General features: G+C 37.2%; 1 protein-coding gene across 2 annotated transcripts in view; it reads left to right on the forward strand.

The window, feature by feature from the left end:
- Nucleotides 1-23,817, forward strand: part of GAREM1 (GRB2 associated regulator of MAPK1 subtype 1) — a 209,145-nt gene that overhangs the window by 25,404 nt on the left and 159,924 nt on the right. The window lies entirely within an intron of this gene.

The following is a 23,817-nucleotide window of genomic DNA, read 5'->3' on the forward strand; positions in this document are numbered from 1 at the left end:
AGGTGATATCTCCCTCCTACTCTTGTGACGATTAAATGAGATTACGTGAAAATGAACAGCACAGATCCCTTGATTTACAAATATGAAAGCAGATAACTTTGTAGATAACTTTTTTTTACAGCAGATAACTTTGAGTTCTGTAATAATGGCGATCAATTTTGTTGTTTACTATTATATATAACGTGGGAAAGTTGCTGTCTCAGAAATGGAGAGAATATTTTGGTAACCATGTACTGTTATAGTTATCAAAATTCCTGTATTTTGAAAGGAATACTTACTACTGCATTTATGTCATTAGAGATTTGTACTGCCCAGCTCTATGTAGTCATTGTCTCAATGTCCTCATCTGTTATTTGAATTAATTTAAATTCAAGGCATCATTTAAAATTTAGAACCGTTCTCCTGATAAGCAACATGTATTTTAAGTCAGCATTACGTTTTTTCCTTGGTTCATGGGAGATATTTGCTTGTGTTAGGTTAATTTGTCAGGGAAGGTTGGAAAGAACCTGGGTGGACCTGACACCTTTGAGATGGTTTTACTGGGATTTTCTTTCTTTTTGGGCTCTATTAACTGTAGGCAGTTTCCCCTCTTAACCTGAATAGAATGTGAAATTTGTAGGGCTGCCAGATATATAGTGGACTTGTCACAGTGTTTTTAGATCTCCTCCCATGATCGTTGAAGTCAGAGAAGGCTTTCTATTGTACGGTACAATCTCATCATTCACATAGGGGGGAAGAAGAGCCCAGAGTGCCTAGCATTTAGTAAGCATAGGCAGACCCTGACTTGAGGTCCTTAAATCTGAGCCCCATTATTTTCTCATGTAGTAGATTACTTTCCCCCCAGTAGCTTTATTGAAGTATCATTCATAGACCATAAAATTTACCCCTTTATAAAACTGTGCAATTTAGTGGTTTCTAATTTACCCAAAGAGTTGTGCAGCCATCAGCGCTATCTAATTCTAGAACATTTTTATCATCTCCCAAAGAAACCCCATAGCCCTGACAACCAACAGTCTACTTTCTTTCTGTATGGATTTGCCTTTTCTGGTCAATTTGTGTAAATGAAAGCATACAATATGTGGCCTTTTGGGTCTGACTTTCTTCACATAATGATTTCAAGTTTCTCCCACGTTGTAGCATAAATCACTGCTTTGTTCCTGTTTATAGCTGAATAATATTCCATTGTATAGATATACCACATTTTGTTTATTTATTCATTCATTGATGAACATTTGGGTGATCTCTACTTTTTGGCTATTATAAGTAATGCTGCTGTGAACAATTTGTTTACAAGTTTTTGCATGAGCACATTGTAATTTCTCTTAGAAGAATACTTAGAAATGGAATTCCTGAGTCATCTGGTCATATGTTTAACTTGTTGAAAAATTTCCAGACTCTTTTTCAAAAGTATCTGTACCATGATACATTCCTAGCAGCAATATATGAGAGCACTAGTTTCTCCAGATCTTTGTCAATACTTTTTATTGTCTGCCTTTTTATTATAGCCATTCTAGTGTGTCATAATTTTCCAGGCTGCTAAGATAAATACCACACAGTAGGTTGGCTTAAGAGTGGAAATTTATTGGCTCATGATTCAGAGACTGGACGGCTTACTTCTTCCCAGAGTTTGGTAATGTTCTGACTGGCCAGCAGTCATTGGGTTCCTTGGCTTTCCCATCACATGATGATGTCATCTTCTTTCTCTCTTGGGTTCCATTGACTTAAGGCTTCCAGCTCTTCCCTGTGGCTTTTCTACTACTATTTCTAAATTTCTTCTGTTTGTAAAGTACTCCAGTTAATCTGGATTAAGATCCAACCTCATTCAGTTGGGCCACACATTAACGAAATAGCATTTTCAGGAGATCCTATTTACAATGGGTTCGCACTCCCACAAATGCAGATTGAAACCAAGAACACGTTTGAATTTGGGATACAAAACTGAAGACACCACGCAGTGAGTGTGAAGGGAATTTCATTATGGATTTGTTTTGTATTTCCCATGTGACTAATGATGTTGAATATGCTTTCACGTGCTTGTTGACCTTCTGTGTAACTTTTTTTTTTTTTTAAATATGTCCATTCAATTTGCCCATTTTTTAAATTGGATTGTGTTTTTATGTTGAGTTGTAAGAGCTCCTTATGTATTCTGGTTACAAGGCCCTTATATATATATGTTTGCAAATATTTTTCATTCCGTGGATTATTTTTTCACTTTTTTTTTTAAACAGTGTTCTTTGAAGCACAGAAGTTTTTGTTTTTATCTGTTTTTTCTTTTGTCACTTGTGTTTTTGGTATCATAGCTAAAAAACCTTTGCCTAACACCAGGTCATAAAAATTTAATCTTATGTTTTCTTCTAGAGTTTTATAGCTTAGCACTTCATGTTTGGGTAGTTGAGTCATTTTGAGTTAATTTTTGTATACATTGCTTTTTAATAATGACTTATTTGTGGTTTTCTGCTGTTTTATCTTTAAAGTATTTTTAGTGTTTCAGTCTACATTAATTTACATTAAGAGTTTTAAGAAAAACTCCAGTTTTCACTCTTCTGTTGTTATGCTTGATCACTTGGGGAACTCTACTTACTGACATGGTTATTAATTTCAATTTTTTCTTTTTAACCTAATACTATTGTGAGTTGAAGAATATACATGTTCTCTTTTACAGTAGCAAATACAAGTCAGTGTAGTACTGAAGGCTCTTGCTCTGTTAACCTGAACAGTTGGTCTCTGTTCTAGAACAATATCTTCATTTTCTGAGAACATTTGTTTGGGATCTTTCATTGAATGCATCTCTCTTCCCATCAGCCTCTTATCTGCACAATGAACAAAGCTACTGAGTAGAGGGTAAAAGCTTAAGACATGCAGGTGACTTGGAAACTGCCACGTCCCATCTGCTTTAAGTGCTGAAAATTAACTTTGATACCAAAGTTGAGTTTGGGAAACAATAGTCTATTCTACTCCTCAAACAGTTTGCTATAACATCTTATTAGAGTCATCTATCATGATGATTAATTAAAATGGGATGTTGTAGTTCTTTAAATATGCTTATCTCAGCATTCAGTGGTGGGGCTCTTTGTGTAAATAGCATGTTTTAAATTCTAGGGTATCAATAGCTCTTAAAGTATGCTTTATATTTCAGTATGTTCCAGCTACCATAAAATATCACACATGGAGTAGAAAGCTGAAATAGGATTTATGCATTGAATTCACATAAATTGGTTTCTGTTCTTTTGATATATTTTGGTATTTTTGTTATACTTAGCCTTTCAGGTTTAAAAAAGTTATTTTGTTGTAAATAGCTTAGTTGCATGCTTTATGGTAATGAATTTTTAAAAATGCTTACTACTGTCATAAGTTTATATAAAGGATAATGAGCGTTGCGTAAGGCCATAAAATAAGTTTATTCAGCAGTGTGAAACAGAATAACAGATTTTCAATAGTGATTTTTATTTTTAAATAATAGATAAATAATGATCTTCATGTAGTGGCTCAGGAATTCAGTTAAGAATTTGGTAAAGCTGTTAACCCAGCTTAGAGAGGTTTCTTGTACAAAAAGAAATTAAAATTTGCATCTGCCTTGAAGTAATATGCACAGAAACGGCATTCAGCCACATGGGTTGCTTTCTGGACTCGTTGTGAATCTCTTCAAGTGCTGTGCATGACCTTCCTGAGGAACCGAGTGGGCTCTTCCAGGCACAGGAAGTTTGCTGTATTTTGGTATGCAAGCAAAAATATTGGCACATTGTTTCTCCACATGACTTTAAGAGCACTTTTCTTTCTGTGCGGGCTTGGGAGGGTGGGCTGTGTATGGAGAGATTTGCCATGTGGGTTGGCTTGTGCTCCGAAGAAGGAGTTCTTTCAGATTCGGGTCGGATTACAGAAACAGGGGGAAATAAAATTTCAGTAGGGACTGCTTTTGTTTCTGGATAGAAGCCTTCTGTGTGTTTAAAACAATGCTTGTGTCTGGGCAAGCAGTCATTAAATAGGGACCATGATCCTGGGAAAAATCTGAGTAATGTGTATGAGTGCAACAGGTAGCAGCCTTTTTCTCTGTGTCTTTGATTTTTTTCAAAAGCTGTATTTTCTTGATTGGTGGTTATTGCTAACAGTGAACATTTATTGAGTATTTTCTCTATATCAAGTACTGTTGTGATCCTCCTTTTACAAAGGAGAACACTAATGGTTGCTGATGGAGTCAGGCTGCCAGTTCTCACAGAGGCCAAATTCTTACTTGAATGTTGGGAAAAAATGAGCTTATTCTTAGTTGAATATATACTAAATTTTCCATATCTTTAGATACATATTATTGAGAACTTGCTTCTGTTCCTGTAGGCTTTCTCAGAGAATCTTTTTAAAATATAAGAATTGAAGTTCTGATGTCCCTTAAGTCTCCGAGGCAGCTTTTACTCCTTCTAAGTTCTGTATTTTATGAAATCTAAAATAGCATCAGTTGTAAGATACAATTATTTTAGAGAGAGGCCATGTCTGAGCAACAAAAGAGGTCCTCCAGAAGTAACTTTAGCTATATGTATTTAAGAAAGAAAGAAAAATGCCAAGTACAACAGTGCTCTTTATCACTTAAAATTTTATACTTGTTAAATAAGCTTTTTGAGACTTATTTAGATAGAAATTTTCAGTCTTGGTCAAGAAAATAGTGAAATAAAGTTATCCTAAGTCATCTTTATGTTCAGAGTTGACCTTTTCTGCATTATTCTTCCACTCAGCCCTAGATAGCCATGTTTTCCCACCCAGTACAGCCTTCTGTGCCATCAGGAGCATTGTTGATACAGCATTTCATAGGCATACTCTGCTGCTCTTTCCAGGATTTTCTTCCATGCTGCCAACACTTGTCCTACAAGTCCTAATGGGTATGCACAGGCAATGAGGATGCATCACAACTGCCCCCTTGCCAGTAAAGATTGTTAGATGCATCACAATTTCAGAGATGCATCTTCAAATCAAAATATAATATCCTGATGTTAGAGGAAGAAACAGAATCTTAACTTCATTACCCTTAAATGGGGCTCATTGTATCACCTGAGTATGCTTGTGATAATTAACTGTAATATAAAGTACAGTCAGTGTACTGTTTATAGTATTCAGCAGGACTGACTGGTTAATTCTATCTTGATAATTTGAACTAGGAAATGTCAGTGGTCCTGGGATCTGAAGCTAAAATGTTATGGTGTAGAGAGGTCCTAGAAGCTCATAATAACCAATGTAGAAACTTTGTGCTCTTAAGCAAGTCACTTAACCTGTCTGTTCCTCATTTTTCTCTTGAAAAAAAAAGTATAATGATAGTTTCCACCTTGAGGTTGTTTTATTTAATGAGATAATATATGTAGAGCCTTAAAAACATTGTCTGATACACTGATAAGTGCTATTTTTGCTGAACAAATTACCAAGCAGGTAAAGGACTGGCATCATCAGAAGTAGGGAACAAGGTATAAGTGGAGGAGACTAGCCAGTGGGGATCAAGGAGAATGGAGCAGATGTGCAGAAACAGCTCGAGTTTCTGGAGCTGCCCCCTTTAGGCTAACAATGGGAATTCCCGTAGAGGGTGGGAGGGTGGGGGAAGGCAGAGAGTGGGCCAGAAGTGACCCAGGATTTCTGATCATTTCTAGCTAACTTTCAGGGCATCCTATAGATCTACCATTCGGCCCTCCTGAGGTGGGGAGGGCTTGTAGGACTGGAGAAGCCTTGTCATTCACCTTGTCAGAAGCATCACCGTATCAGAAGTAAATTTGCCTGAGCAATCACAGGAGGTTCCTTCTCATACTAATGGTTTTCCTGCATGGGTTCTCCATCTGTCAGCCAATTCCCTGTTTATCTGAGGCACAACCCAGGCTCATCGTCTCACAGTTCTATTTTTTTCTTCAGTGTTCTTCCAGGAAGACCTCTTCTTTTATTTCTCTATTGCTCCTTGCATCAAATAACAAAGGTTGTTAGCTGTTGTGGAAAGTGAGTGGACTTTAGAACTCTGTGGACCTGCCTTCCAGGGTCTGACAGGCCTTCAGAAGCCTCTATTTTGTGTTCTATGAAATAGGGATATGTGTGTCTACTCCAGAGCTATTGGGGAGATCCCCAGTAGTCTTGTAGTTTAAGTTCTTGCTCTTGTAAATAAAAGTGCCAACTCAATAAAGTCATTAAAACCTGGTCACAACAAAATATCTCACCTTGGGGTAAAGCAGTGGGGTAAGAGTACAACTGGGGATATTCAAACAAAGGCACCCCCCCCTCACCACCAGGAGTTATTACTGAAATGAGCCACTATTCTTCATGGAAGTATATGTTGGAAAGAGTTGTGCCCTTCCTCTCTTTCTTCAACCCTGAAGCTCTTGCTTGGAGAAGACCATGTCATCGTGACTTCAAATTAGTCACCTTGAGAGGCCACTTATTTCAGTGACAGTTGCTTTCAGTGACAGTCATAATACTCTTGAAAGCAATCTAGGAAGGTTGTGTTACTGTAGTTTTCATTTTATAGATAAGAAAACTGAGATTCGGCAGTTAGGTAATTGCCCAAAGATAAAAGTAAAAGATAAGTTCCACTACCAACTTAAAAATCCGCCAGAGTCAGTTCCTTGTTTTCCTCTTTAAGCATAGTGTATCAGGATGAGAATTTGACGCTCTTTTGTTCTTGACACCCTTTTGTTAGAGAGGGTCAGGAGAGAAGGAAGGACCCTCAGGTCTACAACTGTAGCAGCGGTTCCTGTGGCTCAGGGCTCCCTGGAGGGAAGAGTCCCTTTGATAACTGGGGTGCAGCTGCCTCAAGGGCAGAAGGGGCCATTTGGAGGAGGCTCCTGTCATCACAGGAGCCAGGCAAGCTGCCAAGGTGAGGAAAGTGTGAGGGCTTAGCAAGACCTAGTGGAAGGAAGTTCAGGGATTGAAGCCATAAATTCACATGGCTGGGATGATTCCAAGACTTATAGCTTGCCTGTGAGCCGAGGTTTAGATCAAACAGACGGTCTCTGCCAGATAAGGCATGTTTATTTTTGTCTTTTATTTATTGTAATTTTCAGGCCTTCTCTCTTTCTTAATTTTCACTTGAAGTAGAAATGGCAGCTGTAGTTCATTCCTTTCTAAGTAAGAAAGACAGACTTGAGAAATGGGGAATTGGGGTGTGGTATGTGTTTAGTTCTCTTACTTTTGGTGGGAGCATAGTTTGTTCAATAAATTATTTTATCCTAGGTTTTAATAGTGCTGGATTTTGGTGATTTTGAGCTACTGTACATTAGTTTACCATTTTTAGAGAGAACAGTCCAGCTGTTTTTAGAAAAAAAATGCCATGAAGGTAAAAACACTGCATAAAGGGGAATACAGTTTCCTATTTTAAGAAAGAGAAGAACACATGAACTTAATAAAAGCACATTTCTAAATAATTTAAAATGGAAACATGGTTTAAAACATTGACTTGAATTATTTGCTTTGGATTTTTCAGAAAGTAGTAGACACTGTGACTTAAGTATTGTTCTTTCTCCCACTTTCTTGTGTTTCAGAGCCTTCTGGTTTCCTGTCTGTCTATACATAAAACCTACACCCACACCCAGAGGTGGGACTGCAGTGACTTTCTCAGGGACACTGAGCTCGACCCCCTGTTCCAGGATTTAAACATCATCCTTGATGTTCATCATCTCTGGAGCTCATTTTCTTCCTTTTCTCTCCATACTCTAGAAAGTCACTTTTTACTGGCATCTCTAATCTTGGGGTTCAGGACACCAAGATTAGGGTAATAACCCATCAAATGTTTGCAGGTAGATAAATGGTCTTCTCCATCTTCTTTTCTATAGAGAGTGACTTCAGTCACAGTTTTTATCCCTTTACAGTTTTTCTCAACCAGTTCTTTGTCATGCACCTGCTGCAGTGCTGCTGGCTGGGCTCTTAGAACTTTGGAGCTGAAAAGAAACACCAAGTACCACCCCTGTCATATGATGCAAGAGGGAGCAGGAGAAACCAGTACAGAGGTTGTGGGTTCCTCTCGAGGTCTTTGGCTGGCTAATAGTTGAAATACAGCTAAAACCCATTTATCCTGGCTCTGCCTGGTGCGATTTTCACTATAAATATTGCTTTGGATGGTTAAACTTGTTTGTTACCCAGCTGTCACTTTTGTCATTTTAATAATTATAGATCAGTATAATGATTTGAAATCCACATGTGAAATGAAGACCCACGTGCTATGGTTACTTTCCTTCAACACCCATATTAAAGGCTCCCCATGTGCAGATGTTGAGTTGTATTTCTCATGTTATGAGTTCAGTATCATTCCCCTTTAATATATTAAATAATAAATTAATGCATTTCATTTATTTCCATGATAACCTTTAAAGTAGGTTTTCATATCCATCGACTCAAAAGGTGAGGTTTGTTTAAGGTCCCCACAGCTGGTGAGGAAGAGGAGCTAAGTTTTGAAACTGTTTCTGTGTTCAAAATCTCTGCCCTTTTCAGTACCTCACTGTTAACCTATTCAAAGTAAATAAACCTCTCACACTTGAGATTTTTAAAATTTTAAATCTGAAAGTGTCCAGTCAGAAAAATGTGTTTTCATTAAACTATCAGCCTGCTTTAATTTAAAAATAAAATTCAAAGGAAACTTGGAATGAATTGGGCAGAGCGTTTAAACATAATATTGAAGCTGTTTAAAGCTACAGAAATGACATCTGACTTAGCTGCTTCATCAGGTTAATTAATTGAGTAAGAAAGAACATTGACATTTAGCTACAAAAGAGGTCTTGTTTTTAATTTTGTGATCTTCTACTCAGAACTTTTGTTACAGCTGTTTATTTGAAATTTTTATTTTGGATTGGATAAGTATAATTAAGTTAATGTCCTCATTTTAATGTAATAGTTCTTTTCCTTACCTGTGGATCACTAGGTTTAAAATATTGCAAGTTCCTTTTATATGGGTATTTTAAAACCATTAGTAAAGCAGAGTTCCAGTAATTGCAAGAGTGTAAAGTTTAAATGTTTCTGTGTTGTTCTGCTTAACTTCCTTGCCCTTCAGAAATCTCCTTAGAGCTACTCTCTCACCCAGGCTGGTTCAGTGCTGCATCTTTTCTGGTCCTCTCCAGCCCTGAAATGATCACGTGAAGAACAGGAAGCTCAAACCTTCTCCCCTACTTCTTTCCCTTACCAGTCAGCAGCTTATTTATTTCTTCCTTACATCATCTTTATTCTCAGAGCCTCTTCATCCCTTCTGGTGCCTTTTACTCTTCCTTTTAGCCTCTGAAGTTTTGCCTTTTGTCTGAGGAAAATTACTCTCAGCTTTTCAGCAGATACAGTAAATATAGAGGAGAAATAGGCATCCAAGTAGGTCAGACCTGAGTTTGAAACTTGGTTCTACCACTTTAACTAGCCATGAGACCTTGTATGCAGTTTTTTCACTTTTAAGCTCGAAATACTTTCCTCACATGGTAATGAGAAATATTAGGTAAGATCATGCATGAAAACACGTGAAACTAAGCCTGGCACACTTGGCGAATGCAGGTATAAGTGCCACTCACCCCTGCCCTTCACATTCCTTCCAGGTTCTGTGTGTGAAATTAGTCATAATAACTCTTCAGAGGTTTCATGAAATTTTGTTTCTACAAAAACATCTTTCGCTTCTTTCAGTGCATTACTTTTCCTCACATAGTAATACAGAAGAAAAATCCTTTTCAATTCCATGTCTTCATCGATTTTCTTTCATTAATACCATGAAAACAGACTTTTGTGGTATGTTTTGAAAATCTAAACATCATGTGTAATGTTTCTCTAGGCAAATGTGATGCAATAATCAGACAGTTTAAAGATAAATTTTAGGCGGACAACTTTTGCATTGTCTTGATTTTTTAATTTTGAAGTAATCTTAGACCTTCAGGAGTTACAAAAATAGAACAGAGAGTTCCCATACACCCTTCACCCATCTTTCCCTAATGTTAATATCTTCCATAACCCTGGTACAATTATCAAAACTAAGAAATTAACATTAGTACATTACTATTAATTAAACAATAGACTGTTTGACCAGTGTTTTCACTAATGTCCTTTTTTCTATTCCAGGATTCAATCCAGGATCCTGAATTGTATTTAGTTGTTCTGTCTTCTTAGTCTTTCTTCTCCAATTTGTGACTCTTTCTCGGTTTTGCCTTGTCCTTTGATGATCTTGACACTTTTGGAGAGTACTGTAGATCAGTAGTTTGAAGAATGTCCTTCACTTTGCATTGGTCTGATGGTTTTTCTTGATTAGATTAAGGTTATGCATTATATTGGAAAGGACACTGCAAAGGCGATGTGCTTGTCTCCGTGCTTTTTGTCTGGGATACGTGATGTTGGTATGTCTTATTACTGGTGATTTTACTTTTTTTTAAAATTAATTATTTTACTATAACAGTTGTAGGTTTATAGAAAAAGCATATAGAAAGTACAGTTTGCATATAGTCCGTCTCACACACACAGTTTTCACTATTATTAACATTTTGCCTTGGTGTGGTACCTTTGTTGGAATTGATGAAATATTATTGTAAGTATACTGTTACTATAGCTATAGTATTGTACTATATACATACTCTATAATACTCTATAGTGAACTGTAGGGTTTACTCTGTTGAACAGTTCTGCTTTTTTTTTTTTTTTTTGCTGGTAAGTTATATACCCTAAAATTTACCATTTTATCCATTTTCAATATAATTTAGTGGTGTTGGTTATCTTCACAAAGTCGTATCTCCATCATCGTCATCCATTGCCACCACTTTTTTTTTTTTTTTTTTTAAAGAGAGAGGGAGGAAGGGAAGGAAAGACAGAGAAGGAAGGAAGGATGGAAGGAAGGAAGGGAGGAAGAAAGGGAAACATTTTTAAACATTTTCTTGTTTTATTATATTTCGTTTGTTTGTTTGTTTTTTTTACATGGGCTGGGGCCGGGAATCGAACCGGGGTCCTCCGGCACGGCAGGCAAGCACTCTTGCCCGCTGAGCCACCGCGGCCCGCCCAATTGCCACCACTTTTGAGGGTTATTTAATCTTGATCACTCGGTAAAAGTGGTCTTTGCTGGGTTTCTTCACCATAAAGTCACTATTGTTCCCTTTATAATTAATAAATATTTGCAGAGGAGATCCTTTAAGACTATGCAAATATCCTCTTCCTCCTTAAACTTTTGCCCACTCATTTTAGCATTCATCCGTGGATCGTGCCTGCACAGTTTTACTATGAAATTCAAATGTTGATTTTTCTATTTCCCTCATTCTTTGTACATATAGTAATTGGAATTATTTTGCAAGGTAATTTATATCATTATGGACTCATAGGTGTTTATTTTATACCTTGTGCTATTTTATTTATTTTCTACCATTGGTTTCTTTCTGAAACTACAAGATAATCCAGGCTTTTCTCCTATTTTCCTGGACCCAGTCCTGAAATCAGCTATTTCTCCAAAGGGCCCTGATTCCTGTTTCGGAGAATTGATACTTAGAAGCTGAGATCTGGGTGCTAGGTGTGCTCATTGCTGCTGAAGTGTCACTGCTTCTAAGGCTCTCAACAGACCCAGTTAGGCAATATATGTATGTATTCTAACAAATATGTATACACACATCCATGTTTCTGTATCTACTCTGCTGTATGTGAACTCGAAGTTCATACTGTATTACTTCCTATTAATATCTAAATATGGTTCATTTTAATATTCTTCCTTTGCTTATTTGTAAATTCATTTCTAACAGTGAAAAATGGCTTAATTATCAAAAACCAGATCTTTTTTTTGGATTCCTATTCTGTTCCATTGATCTTTGAGCCTGTCCATTAACCAGCAACAGACAGTCTTGATTGCTGTAGCTTTATAGTAAATCTTAAATTGGGTAATGTGAGTTCTCTAGCTTAATTTTTCTTATTCACAATTGTTTTGACTGTTCTAGTTCCTTTACTTTTCCTGTAAATATTATACAATTATCTTGTCTGTATTTCCCAAAAACCCTACTGGGATTTTGTTTGGAATTGTCTTAAATCTATGGGTCATTTTAGGGAGAGCTGACCCCTTGATTACAGTGGGTCTTCCAGTCAATGAACATGGTATGTCTCTCCATTTATTTATGTTTTCTTTTGATTTCTTTCATCAGTTTTGTAGTTTTCAACATATAGCGCTTGTACATTTTTTTAGCTTTATATGTACTTCATATTTTTGAACTATTGTAAATGGTATTATTTTTTAAATTTTGGTTTCCAGTTCATTGCTAATATATAGAAATATGATGGACTTTTGTGTGTTGGTTTGATGTTCTTCAACTTTGCTTGTTTTACTAGTTTGAGGAGTTTTTTGTAGCTAGTCTATGCAGATATTGTCTGCATTGGAGACAAATTTATATCTTCTTTTCCAGTCTGTATGCTTATTTCTTTTTCTTGATTTGTAGCAGTGGCTGGAACTTCCAGTATTGTGTTGAATAAGAGTGGTGAAAATAGATATCCTTGCCTTGTTCCTGATCAGAGGGGGAAAGCATTTAGTTTTTCACTAGTAAGTATGACTAGCTTTAGGGTTTTTTGTAGATCTTCATCATTAGTTTAGGAATGTTCTTTTACACTCCTGGTTTGCTGAAAGTTTTTATCATAAATGAATGCTAATTTTGTGAAGTGTTCTTTCTTCGTTAATTGATCTGAACATGTGTGGATTTTTTAGCCTATTAATGTGGTAGATTATATTAATTGATTTTCAGATATTGAACCAGCCCTAAATCCCCAGAATAAACTTCACTATAAAATGCTGTTTTATTTTTAAGGATTGTAATATTACTGATATTTTATTGAGGAATTTTAAGTTTATGTTTATGAGAAATATTGGTATAATTTTTTTTCCTGCACTGTCTTTGTCTGGTTTTGGTATCGTGGTAAATGCTGACCCCATAAAATGAGTTAGGAAGTATTCCCTTTCTTTTCTAGATGAGATTATGTAGAATTGGGAATATTTCTTCTTTAAATGTTTGATAGAATTTACCAGAATCTCCATCTGGACTTGGAAATTTCTCTTTTGGAAAGTTTTTTTTTTCTTTTTTGAAAGTTTTTAGCTACAAGTATAATTTCTTTAATAAATGACTATTCAAGTTATTTTTTCTTTGATGTGTTTTGGTATGTTGTGATTCTTGAGAAATTGTTCCATTGCATATAAATTTTTGAATTTACATGTGTAGAGTTGTTTTTGGTATTACATCAAGGAGAGTATCATGATTATAGGCTTGTGGGTTGACAATTCTTTGCTTTCAGGACTGGAAAAATGTTGTTCTACTTCTTTCTGGCCTACATGATTTCTGATAAAAAGTTGGCAGTCGTTTGAGTCATTGTCTCCCTGTAGGTAGGGCACTGTTTTCATTGGACTGCTTTCAGGATTTTTTTCCTTTGTCTTTAGTGTTCAGCTATTTGATTGTGATGTGTCAGAGCATGGATTTCTTTGAGTTTATCCTGTTTGGTGTTTGCTGAGCTTCTTGGATCTGAAAGTTTCTATCTTTCACCAGATTTCAAAAGTTTTCAGCCATTATTTCTTCAAATATTTTTTTGGCACCACACCCTTTATTCTCTTTCTCCTGAGACTTGGCTGACATGAATATTAGAACTTTTAGAATTGTGCCACAGGATCTGAGGCCCTGTTCATTTTATTTTTTTATTTATCGGTTCATAATGGATCATTTTTATTCTTCAAATTTACTGACTTTTCTTCTGCTATCTCCGTTCTGCTAGGTTATCTATCATTAATATTTTATTTCAATTATTGTATTTTTGAGTCCTAAAATTTCCATTTGTTCCTTTTTTATATTTTCTGTTTCTTTTGCAGACACTGTGTATCTTTCTGTATATTTCATGAGTACTCATTTGTTAGTTCTGGAACCATGTTTATAATACCTGCTTTAGAGTCTTTGTTTCATAATCTCAGTATCTGTGTCATCTTTCAGTTAGTGTCTGTTCATTGTCTTTTCCTTGCAGGCTGAGATTTTCCTCACTGTATGCCAAGTAATTTTGGATTTTAACCTTGACATTTTGGAATATGTTATTATGGGTCTCTGGAGTTTGTTTAAAGTCTAAGGAGAATTTTATTTTATTTTTTTGTCATGTTTTGTGTTAGCAGGCCGTTGAGCAGGTTAGATTCAGGCCGTAAGTTTCAACCAGACTTTTGCAGGTGGAGGCTCCACTCAGTTCAGTTTTCAAAGTTTTTGCTATGCTAATTGGATCTGATCCCCGTGTACACCACCCACTGGCTGGTCTGGGTCCTGAGAAGCGATGTATATGGTAATTAATTATCAAAGGCTTTGGTAGGTTGAGAACAGATCCATGCATACTCAGCTTGGAGGATAATACAGGAGTTCATACCCAACTTTATGGATTGCTCTCTTGAGTTCCCTCCATCTCTGTGATCTCCCTTCTATTTTTTAGCTCCCTAGGAATCCCTTCCCTGTCCTCTGGTCAAAAAGGTCAAAGCTTTAGTTTTCTCTCCCTTTAGACACTTCTTTAGATTTTACCTGTGTCCAGGTCCAGATGACCAGAGAGCAGAGACAGGAAATAAAACAACTTACCTCACACTCTTGGGACCACAGCTCATATGGTCCTAGAGAAAAATTCCCCTCCTCCAGATTAAGCCCCTGCCCATTGCTGCCGCCACTGCTACTGCTGCTTGGAATCTCTGGTGTGGTGCTACTTCAAATTCTCCTTGTCTTCTTCTTCAGTCTGCCTGCCACCACTTTTCAGAGTGCCCAGGATATTGCTCCATGCATTCTGTCAGGGGGTTATGATTACATTCTGAGATAAGACAGAGTAGACTGTACTTTGAGTTGTCAGAAACCTGGGGGGAATCTTGGAAAGGTTGTGGCCCCCATGGCTTTCATTTGTTCAACCCTAGTGTGTGTGTGTAATGCAGAAGGTAGGTAAGCATTTACCTGTTTTTGCTATTTTAAATGTGTACTGTAGTTCAACGACAGCTAAAATGAAAGACTGTCATTCCCTCCCTTGTATCAGGAAGGGGTGAGCTAGAAAGACTGCTCATTTAGAATTAAAGTTCACTTCTAGTTGGATCAGTGCTTTTCATTAAACAAGTAAAGTGTCCTTTATCAGCATAGATTAAAATGTTATCAAGAACCTAAGCAGGAAACACAGCTGATGGACTGAGGCACTTTCTGGATTCTCTCAACTTGTATCTTCACAGCTTGAATTCACTTTTAGAATTTGACAGTACTGACTTGTGGGTTCAAAATATCTTGGCAGGGCAGGCCATAGTGGCTCAGCAGGCAGAGTTCTTGACTGCCATGCTGGAGATCCAGGTTCAATTCCTGGTGCCTGCTCATGCAAAAAAAAAAAAGTATGTGTGTATGTGTGTATATATATATATCATGGCAGCAGCATTTGTGACAGCATGCATCCAGCCTCTCCTTTGATATATCTTTATGGCTACCTTTGAAGAAAGGATTTGTTTTGTTAGAGGGGAAAAAAGGTTTAGGTTTTGTTAATAAGTACCAATGTTAGACCAAGAGCTGACAGTGATTCTAGGAGGTGGACGTGCTTATCCAGGATGTTATAGCTATTTTATGAGCTATTTATGTTTGATTTTCATGATGGAAATAATCCTAAGCGGCAGATAAATTGGCTCCAGAGTCAATAAAACAATTTAGAATATCACTGGGGCAACCTAGGAAGAATAATTTTTAAGTGATAGTATATAATATATAGTTTTAATTAAGTTGATTGTTATTGATATAAAAGAAACCTAACAGTGAACACAAATTTGAGATGGTGTATTTCCTTTTTATTCTTTGATGGAGAAAGTAAAAGGTAATATGGGCAATAGATTAGAGATCTCCAGAATTGACATTTTTCATTTTTCCCCCCTCTAATAAAAAGAAATTATTATTATTACAGTCCCCATTTGTAGGGGGTTATTTCTTGAGGGGGGAGGGTGAAGTACCCAAGAAATATAAGATTTATTGTAAACTGCTTAAAATAATGTATGCTTTTGTTAGGGTTTTTCAGATGATAAAAACTGCTTAATCAGAAAAGGAGCATGCAGTAGTATTATGGAATCCAAGGGCAAGAATGTAGCAAAGAACTAAAGCAAGGAACTGAAAAGATGCAGGATGATCAGGAGACCAGTCTGTACTCAGAGATGATCTAGTTCAAATTCTGGTAGAGGAAAATTCTAATTTGCTCACCCGGGATCATGCATTAACCCTTGAGCCGTCAACTGTGTTGGGGAAGGTAGGGTATGTCATACACATGTTCTGTATGGAGTTCCTCCTCTGTGGTGGAAGACTGACTTTTAACAGTTATGGGTTAAACTAGACCAAACCCCCCAAAATTATCTGTTACAATACCATGTTTAAATTAGCCAGCGAATTATAATTAAAGACTGTAATGGTTTTGTGGCTTTTTTAGTTTGCTAAAGTTGCCAGAATGCAATGCACCAGAGATGGATTGGCTTTTAATAAGGGGATTTATTTAGTTATAAATTAATAGTTCTTCAGAGAAAAGGCAGCTAGCTTTCATCTGAATTTCTCTGTGATGACCTTCTCTCTCAGCTTCTGGGTTCCGACACCTTTCTCCAGAGCGAGACTCCTTTCTGCATCTCCAAACATCTGGATCTGGGCTTTGAGTACTGAAATGAGATATTCTGAGCTGCTTGGGCTGTACTGTGCTGAGCTCTCTTCTGACCTCTCTCTTTTAAGCCTCCAGCTAATTAAATTAAACGTCACTCATTGTGGAAGGCACTCTCCTTAGCCAACTGCAGATGTAAACAGCCATAGATGAACACGCTGATGATTTAAATCGACAGCAGCAGAACATTGGGCATCATCACCCAGCCAAACTGACACCTGAACCTAACTATCCCAGTGAACTTCCCAGGGAGGCTACATAATTTATCACACTTTGCTAATGTGTAAGTTTTTCAACCATTTTCACTCAGAAGCTATTAAACTATTCTAACAATTTTCCTCCAGCTGGCTGCTCTGTATCTCAAAATCACTGCATTTCTAATGGTATTATATTTCTTAAGAGGGAGATTTCCCTTCCCACTTACATAATCCATCATTAGTTTTAGAACTTTCTATATAATATACTTTCCTCCATATATAGTCATAGTCTTCCATGCAGTTTTACTTAAATTGTACCTGATTCTCTCCTTCCCTTTACTCATGCTGTTGTGTGTTGAAACTTTTTTGAGACCTAAGAAATTTAACTTTCAAATTTAGAAAATATAGCTTTAACATAACAGTAAATGATGTGGCATGTTTGAAAGGCCACATTTTTTATGGTTGGAAGGAAAATTGGAAATATTTATGAGTCATTTTGGTTGTCTAAATTTTAAAGCCATTTTTTTTCTCCAAGGTTAGAAGATGCTTAATCTAAACAAAAAGTGTCATTTATCTCCACATGTCTGGTGTGTGTGTGGCATGACAGGATGTAATAATACAGTCCATTTGTGGGTGGTAAGCATGCTGCCTCTATTGTTTTTTCTGTTCATCCTGTGGTGCTGTCATACCCACAACATGTCTACTTATACATTGCCACTGTCACCATTTCAGAATCAAGCTCTTGATACCCACATCAAGCTAAGGGAGATAGGCACTCCTGGTTTTCTTCCCAGCTCTATCCTTTATTAACACAGTGGCTTTGGGCTAGTTATTTTGTTTCTTTGAGCCTTAAGTTTCTTTTCATCTGTAAAACTGGGGAAAGAGTTCATAGATCTTGACCTTTACAATACTTATGACAGTTCCTGGAAAATAATTGCCTCTCAGGAAATGGTAGCTACCATTAATTTTTTTTTTTTTGTATGTTGTATGGTGGAAGTCATATTTCATTCTTTTTTTTTTTTTTTTTTTTTTTTTTTATTAACGGAAAGAAAAAAAAGAAATTAACACAACATTTAGAAATCATACCATTCTACATATGCACTCAGTAATTCTTAACATCATCACATAGATGCATGATCATTGTTTCTTAGTACATTTGCATCAGTTTAGAGGAACTAGCAACACAACAGAAAAAGCTATAAAATGTTAATATAAAGAAAAGAAATAAAAGTAGTAGTAATAGTAAAAAACAACAACAACAAACAAACCAACAAGCAAACAAAAACAAAAAAAAAACCCTATAGCTCAGATGCAGCTTCATTCAGTATTTTAACATGATTACTTTACAATTAGGTATTATTGTGCTGTCCATTTTTGAGTTTTTGTATCTAGTCCTGTTGCACAATCTGTATCCCTTCAGCTTCAATTACCCATTGTCTTACCCTGTTTCTAACTCCTGCTGAACTCTGTTACCAATGACATATTTCAAGTTTATTCTCAAATGTCCGTTCACAACAGTGGGACCATACAGTATTTGTCCTTTAGTTTTTGGCTGGATTCACTCAGCATAATATTCTCTAGGTCCATCCATGTTATTACATGGTTCACAAGTTTATCTTGTCTTAAAGCTGCATAATATTCCATCGTATGTATATACCACAGTTTGTTTAGCCACTCTTCTGTTGATGGAGATTTTGGCTGTTTCCATCTCTTTGCAATTGTAAATAACGCTGCTATAAACATTGGTGTGCAAATGTCCGTTTGTGTCTTTGCCCTTAAGTCCTTTGAGTAGATACCTAGCAATGGTATTGCTGGGTCGTATGGCAATTCTATATTCAGCTTTTTGAGGAACCGCCAAACTGCCTTCCACAGTGGTTGCACCCTTTGACATTCCCACCAACAGTGAATAAGTGTGCCTCTTTCTCCGCATCCTCTCCAGCACTTGTCATTTTCTGTTTTGTTGATAATGGCCATTCTGGTGGGTGTGAGATGATATCTCATTGTGGTTTTGATTTGCATTTCTCTAATGGCCAGGGACATTGAGCATCTCTTCATGTGCCTCTTGGCCATCCGTATTTCTTCTTCTGGTAGGTGTCTGTTTAAGTCTTTTTCCCATTTTGTAATTGGGTTGGCTGTCTTTTTGTTGTTGAGTTGAATAATCTCTTTATAAATTCTGGATACTAGACCCTTATCTGATATGTCATTTCCAAATATTGTCTCCCATTGTGTAGGCTGTCTTTCTACTTTCTTGATGAAGTTCTCTGATGCACAAAAGTGTTTAATTTTGAGAAGCTCCCATTTATTTATTTCCTTCTTCAGTGCTCTTGCTTTAGGTTTAAGGTCCATAAAACCACCTCCAGTTGTAAGATCCATAAGATATCTCCCAACATTTTCCTCTAACTGTTTTATGGTCTTAGACCTAATGTTTAGATCTTTGATCCATTTTGAGTTAACTTTTGTATAGGGTGTGAGAGATGGGTCTTTTTCATTCTTTTGCATATGGATATCCAGTTCTCTAGGCACCATTTATTGAAGAGACTGTTCTGTCCCAGGTGAGTTGGCTTGACTGCCTTATCAAAGATCAAATGTCCATAGATGAGAGGGTCTATATCTGAGCACTCTATTCGATTCCATTGGTCGATATATCTATCTTTATGCCAATACCATGCTGTTTTGACCACTGTGGCTTCATAATATGCCTTAAAGTCAGGCAGCGCGAGACCTCCAGCTTCGTTTTTTTTCCTCAAGATGTTTTTAGCAATTCGGGGTACCCTGCCCTTCCAGATAAATTTGCTTATTGGTTTTTCTATTTCTGAAAAATATGTTGTTGGGATTTTGATTGGTATTGCATTGAATCTGTAAATCAATTTAGGTAGGATTGACATCTTAACTATATTTAGTCTTCCAATCCATGAACACGGTATGCCCTTCCATCTATTTAGGTCTTCTGTGATTTCTTTTAACAGTTTTTTGTAGTTTTCTTTATATAGGTTTTTTGTCTCTTTGGTTAAATTTATTCCTAGGTATTTTATTCTTTTAGTTGCGATTGTAAATGGGATTCGTTTCTTGATTTCTACCTCAGCTTGTTCATTACTAGTGTATAGAAAAGCTACAGATTTTTGAATGTTGATCTTGTAGCCTGCTACTTTGCTGTACTCATTTATTAGCTCTAGTAATTTTGTTGTGGATTTTTCTGGGTTTTCTACATATAGTATCATATCGTCTGCAAACAGTGATAGTTTTACTTCTTCCTTTCCAATTTTGATGCCTTGTATTTCTTTTTCTTGCCTAATTGCTCTGGCTAGAACTTCCAACACAATGTTGAATAATAGTGGTGATAGTGGACATCCTTGTCTTGTTCCTGATCTTAGGGGGAAAGTTTTCAATTTTTCCCCATTGAGGATGATATTAGCTGTGGGTTTTTCATATATTCCCTCTATCATTTTAAGGAAGTTCCCTTGTATTCCTATCTTTTGAAGTGTTTTCAGCAGGAAAGGATGTTGAATCTTGTCAAATGCCTTCTCTGCATCAATTGAGATGATCATGTGATTTTTCTGCTTTGATTTGTTGATATGGTGTATTACATTAATTGATTTTCTTATGTTGAACCATCCTTGCATACCTGGGATGAATCCTACTTGGTCATGATGTATAATTCTTTTAATGTGTTGTTGGATACGATTTGCTAGAATTTTATTGAGGATTTTTGCATCTGTATTCATTAGAGAGATTGGTCTGTAGTTTTCTTTTTTTGTAATATCTTTGCCTGGTTTTGGTATGAGGGTGATGTTGGCTTCATAGAATGAATTAGGTAGTTTTCCCTCCACTTCGATTATGTTGAAGAGTTTGAGGAGAGTAGGTACTAATTCTTTCTGGAATGTTTGATAGAATTCACATGTGAAGCCGTCTGGTCCTGGACTTTTCTTTTTAGGGAGCTTTTGAATAACTAATTCAATCTCTTTACTTGTGATTGGTTTGTTGAGGTCGTCTATTTCTTCTTGAGTCAAAGTTGGTTGTTCCTGTCTTTCCAGGAACCTGTCCATTTCTTCTAAATTGTTGTATTTATTAGCGTAAAGTTGTTCATAGTATCCTGTTATTACCTCCTTTATTTCTGTGAGGTCAGTAGTTATGTCTCCTCTTTCATTTCTAATCTTATTTATTTGCATCCTCTCTCTTCTTCTTTTTGTCAATCTTGCTAAGGGCCCATCAATCTTGTTGATTTTCTCATAGAACCAACTTCTGGTCTTATTGATTTTCTCTATTGTTTTCATGTTTTCAATTTCATTTATTTCTGCTCTAATCTTTGTTATTTCTTTCCTTTTGCTTGCTTTGGGATTAGTTTGCTGTTCTTTCTCCAGTTCTTCCAAGTGGACAGTTAATTCCTGCATTTTTGCCTTTTCTTCTTTTCTGATAAAGGCATTTAGGGCAATAAATTTCCCTCTTAGCACTGCCTTTGCTGCGTCCCATAAGTTTTGATATGTTGTGTCTTCATTTTCATTTGCCTCTAGGTATTTACTAATTTCTCTTGCAATTTCTTCTTTGACCCACTTGTTGTTTAAGTGTGTTGTTGAGCCTCCATGTATTTATGAATTTTCTGGCACTCCGCCTATTATTGATTTCCAACTTCATTCCTTTATGATCCGAGAAAGTGTTGTGTATGATTTCAATCTTTTTAAATTTGTTAAGACTTGCTTTGTGACCCAGCATATGGTCTATCTTTGAGAATGATCCATGAGCACTTGAAAAAAAGGTGTATCCTGCTGTTGTGGGATGTAATGTCCTATAAATGTCTGTTAAGTCAAGTTCATTTATAGTAATATTCAGGTTCTCTATTTCTTTATTGATCCTCTGTGTAGATGTTCTGTCCATTGATGAGAGTGGTGAATTGAAGTCTCCAACTATTATGGTATATGTGTCTATTTCCCTTTTCAGTGTTTGCAGTGTATTCCTCACGTATTTTGGGGCATTCTGGTTCGGTGCGTAAATATTTATGATTGTTATGTCTTCTTGTTTAATTGTTCCTTTTATTAGTATATAGTGTCCTTCTTTGTCTCTTTTAACTGTTTTACATTTGAAGTCTAATTTGTTGGATATTAGTATAGCCACTCCTGCTCTTTTCTGGTTGTTGTTTGCATGAAATATCTTTTCCCAACCTTTCACTTTCAACCTATATTTATCTTTGGGTCTAAGATGTGTTTCCTGTAGACAGCATATAGAAGGATCCTGTTTTTTAATCCATTCTGCCAGTCTATGTCTTTTAATTGGGGAATTCAGTCCATTGACATTTAGAGTTATTACTGTTTGGATAATATTTTCCTCTACCATTTTGCCTTTTGTATTATATATATCATATCTGTCTTTCCTTCTTTCTACACTTTTCTCCATGTCTCTCTCTTCTGTCTTTTTGTATCTGACTCTAGTGCTTCCTTTAGTATTTCTTGCAAAGCTGGTCTCTTGGTCACAAATTCTCTTAGTGACTTTTTGTCTGAGAATGTTTTAAATTCTCCCTCATTTTTGAAGGACAATTTTGCTGGATATAGGAGTCTTGGCTGGCAGTTTTTCTCTTTTAGTAACTTAAATATATCATCCCACTGTCTTCTAGCTTCCATGGTTTCTGCTGAGAAATCTACACATAGTCTTATTGGGTTTCCCTTGTATGTGACGGATTGTTTTTCTCTCGCTGCCTTCAAGATCCTCTCTTTCTCTTTGACCTCTGACATTCTAACTAGTAAGTGTCTTGGGGAACGCCTATTTGTGTCTAATCTCTTTGGGGTGCGCTGCACTTCTTGGATCTGTAATTTTAGGTCTTTCATAAGAGTTGGGAAATTTTCAGTGATAATTTCTTCCATTAGTTTTTCTCCTCCTTTTCCCTTCTCTTCTCCTTCTGGGATACCCACTACACGTATATTTGTACGGTTCACATTGTCCTTGAGTTCCCTGATACCTTGTTCAAATTTTTCCATTCTTTTCCGGATAGTTTCTGTTTCTTTTTGGAGTTCAGATGTTCCATCCTCCAAATCACTAATTCTATCTTCTGTCTCTTTGAATCTATCATTGTAGGTATCCATTGTTTTTTCCATCTTTTCTACTTTATCTTTCACTTCCATAAGTTCTGTGATTTGTTTTTTCAGTTTTTCTATTTCTTCTTTATGTTCAGCCCATGTCTTCTTCATGTCCTCCCTCAATTTATCGATTTCGTTTTTGAAGAGGTTTTCCATTTCTGTTCGTATATTCAGCATTAGTTGTTTCAGCTCCTGTATCTCATTTGAACTATTGGTTTCTTCGTTTGACTGGGCCATATGTTCAATTTTCTGAGCGTGATCCGTTATCTTCTGCTGGCGTCTGGGCATTTAGTCAGATTTCCCCGGGTGTTCGACCCCACAGGTTGAAAGATTTTTCTGCGCAGTCTCTGGGTTCTGTTCTTCCTATCCTGCCCAGTAGGTGGCGCACGTGGCACACGCCTGTCTGTGGGTTCCACCAGCGAAAGTTGCTGTGGGTCCCTCAACTCTGGAAAACTCTCGCCGTAGGGGAGGTTCGGCAACCGAAGCGTCTTGGAAGAATGCCAGCCGGCCCGGGGTTCCAAACGCGGGGAGGGTCGCCGGCTGTCGCAGCACAGGAGAGCGTCCGGCCAAATTAGCTAGTCGGCCCGGGGCACCAAGCGTGGCGTGAGGGCGCCAGCTGTCGCAGCCCGGGAGAATGCACTGCTCCCAGCCGACGGGGGAGTCACGTGTTTGGAAGGGATCCCCCGGTCACTGTTCTCCGCAGTCTGGGGATTTCCAACCCAGCTATCTCAGTTGTTCCGGGGGGCCTCGTTTGGTGGGGGCACCAGCCGCCGCGGCCTAAGGGGACCGCCTGTCCAATTCTACCAGCTGGCCTGGGAAGGTGGAAGGGAGGGACTCCGGTCGCTTGCTGTCCCACCCAGGAAAGCCCGTGCCCCTTGGTGATCTCACCGGAGCTGGTTCTCCCAGATAGTCAGCCGTTCCAGGATGGGGTACGCTGTCCCTTTGATCTCCCTCGTGGCTCCGGGAGCTGCTCTGTA

The sequence above is a fragment of the Tamandua tetradactyla genome, chromosome 18, assembly GCF_023851605.1.
Source record: "Tamandua tetradactyla isolate mTamTet1 chromosome 18, mTamTet1.pri, whole genome shotgun sequence".
In the NCBI taxonomy this organism is placed as follows: domain Eukaryota; kingdom Metazoa; phylum Chordata; class Mammalia; order Pilosa; family Myrmecophagidae; genus Tamandua; species Tamandua tetradactyla.